This window comes from Macaca thibetana, chromosome 13 (genome assembly GCF_024542745.1).
Source record: "Macaca thibetana thibetana isolate TM-01 chromosome 13, ASM2454274v1, whole genome shotgun sequence".
In the NCBI taxonomy this organism is placed as follows: domain Eukaryota; kingdom Metazoa; phylum Chordata; class Mammalia; order Primates; family Cercopithecidae; genus Macaca; species Macaca thibetana.
In genome coordinates, this window is record NC_065590.1 from 80,139,311 (window position 1) to 80,142,268 (window position 2,958).

The 2,958-nt window shown below is 47.9% G+C and overlaps 1 protein-coding gene across 1 annotated transcript in view; it reads right to left on the reverse strand.

Moving 5' to 3' along the window:
* The window catches only part of LOC126933728 (EMILIN-1), a 150,440-nt gene that overhangs the window by 107,528 nt on the left and 39,954 nt on the right, over nt 1–2,958 (reverse strand). The window lies entirely within an intron of this gene.

Below are 2,958 nucleotides of genomic sequence, written 5' to 3' on the forward strand. Positions count from 1 at the left end.
TTTGCTCTAAGAAAGCACTACAAACTGGGTGTCTTAAACCAGGGGTCCCCAACCCCCTGGGCTGCAAATTGGTACTGGTCCATGGCCTGTTAGGAAGCAGGTAGCATAGCAGTAGGCGAGCAGGGTGAGCAAGCATTACCGCCTGAGATCAGTGGTGGAATTAGATTCTCATAGGAGTGCAAACCCTATTGTGAACTGCACACAGGAAGGATCTAGGTTGCGTGCTCCTTATTAAAATCTAATGCCTGATGATCTGAGGTGGAAGTTTCATCTCAAAACCATCCCCCTCACCCCCAACCCTTCTGATATGTGGAAAGATTGTCTTCTCTGAGGCTGGGCACCGTGGCTCACGCCTGTAATGCCCAATGCTTTGAGAGGTCAAGGCAGGCAAATTACCTGAGGTCAGGAGTTCGAGACCAGCCTGGCCAACATGGTGAAACCTCGTCCCTACTAAAAAAAATACAAAAAAATTAAAAATAAAATTTAGCTGGGTGTGGTGGCGCACACCTGTAATCCCAGCTACTCGGGAGGCTGAGACATGAGAATCACTTGAACCTGGGAGCCGGAGGTTGCAGTGAGCTGAGATAGCACCACTGCACTCTAGCTGGGATGACAGAGTGAGACTCTGTCTCAAAAAAAAAAAAAAAAAAAAAAAAAAAGATTGTCTTCTCTGAAACTGGTCCCTGGTGCCAAAAAGGTTGGGGACTGTCTTAAACAACAGAGATTTATTGTCTCACACTTCTGGAGACTAGAAGTCAAGATTGAAATATCAGTAGGGTGGGTTCGTTCTGGGAGCCACGAGGAATAATCTATTCCGTGCCTCTCCCCTGGCTTCTGGTGTTTTGCTGGAAATCTTTGGCACTCCCTGACTGGTAGAAGCATCACCCTGATCTCTGTCTTCATCTTCACAAACATCTTAGTGTGTTTGCGCTGCTATAACAAAACCCCACAGACTGGGTCATTTACAAACAACAGAAATTTATGCCTCACAGTTCTGGAGACTAGGAAGTCCAAGATCCAGGCACTGGCAGGTTCGGTGTCTGTGAATGTCTGTGCCTCAGAGATGGTGCATCTGGGTTTCCTCACGTGATGGAAGGGACAGAAAGGCAAGAGAGCAAGAGGGCTGAACTCTCTCAGAAACCTCTTTCATAAAGTCATTAATCCGTTCACGAGGGGAGAGCCTTCATGGTTTCATCATGTCCCAAAAGGCCCTACTTCTTTTTGTTTTTTTTCAGAGGCAGGATATTGCTCTGTCACCAATGTTGGAATACAGTGGCAGGATCACAGCTCACTGTAACCTCAAATTCCTGGACTCAAGGGATCTGCCTGCCTCAGCCTCCCAAATAGCTGGGACTACAGGCATGCACCACCATGCCTAATATTTATTTATTTATTTATTTATTTATTTATTTATTTATTTATTTATTTACTGTAGAGACATGGTCTCACTATATTGCCCAGACTGGTTGAAAACTCCTGGCCTCAAGAGATCCTCCCACTTCAGCCTCCCAAAGTACTGGGATTACAGGTGCGAGCCACTGTGCCCAGCTTCCTCCTCTTAATATCACCACAATGATGACTAAGTTTCAGCACATGAATTTGGGGGGATATTCAGGCCATAGCAATGTTCTTCCTATATGTGTGTCTGTGTCCACATTTCCTCTTTTGATATGAACACCAGTCATATTGATTAAGGGCCCACCCTACTCCAGTATGAACTCATCTTAATTAATTACATCATTATTTCCAAATAAGATCACAGTCTGAGGTATTGGAAGTCAGGACTTCAACATATAACTTTGTGAAGGACACGAGTCAATGCATAACAGTGATGGGAGCTAGGTGAGCATATGAGCACATGAGCAGATGGAGAGTGAGGAGACGGCCCGGAGGAGCTCTGATGCTAAAGAAAATGGAGACCTTTTTGAAATGACCAGAGGTAGGAGAGGTGTTGCTGAAACCAGCGGAATCCGTGATCTAAAGAGGCAGTGACTAGCAGTATTTATCACTGGGAGGACAGGATGAGAGTGGGCTTGTCACTGTGACGACAGTGTCGCTGTGACGACAGTGTCACTGTGACGGAGTGTCACAAACAACTCAGGAAGAGTTCACCCTGACACCCCAATACATATGCCTCTAACACTCTGCACTGCCAGACCCCTGGGCAGTCAGTCACACGTTGGCCATACCCTGAAGCGCACACTATCATTTATTTTTTATTTATTTATTTATGTTTTGAGACATAAATAAATTTATGTCTTTGTCACCCAGGCTGGAGTGCAGTGGCGCAATCTCGGCTCACTGCAAGCTCCACCTCCCGGGTTCACACCATTCTCCTGCCTCAGCCTCCTGAGCAGCGGGGACTACAGGCGCCTGCCACCACACCCAGCTAATTTTTGTTTTTAGTAGAGACGGGGTTTCACTGTGTTTACCAGGATGGTCTCGATTTCCTGACCTCCTGATCCTGCCACTTCGGCCTCCCAAAGTTCTGGGATTACAGGCGTGAGCCACCGTGCCTGGCCCCTGAAGCCCACACTATCACACGGATGCACAGTCACACAAAATACTCCCTACCGTGTCACAAATTCCTCATACACAGAGCCACACATGCCAGCCACAACTGCACATGCTAATAGTGTTAGGTTCCATTTTGTCACATACGTCTGGGTCCCTCAGGCAGAGAAAGTGGCAACCAAAGCATGACCACAGTTAAACATACTTCGGATGCACACTGGCCTCACTGTCTCTTGGTCTCTCTGTACTCATATGTGTGCACACAGGCATACGCACACATCCGCGCACACATACACGCTCACACACGTGCATCCTTACACACGCTCACACGCGCACACACGCACGCTCACAATGTCACGCGTGTGCGCACACGCACACGCACACGAGCACACTCACGAGCACACGCGGACCGCACACGCGCACATGCGCACTCACGCACGCGCG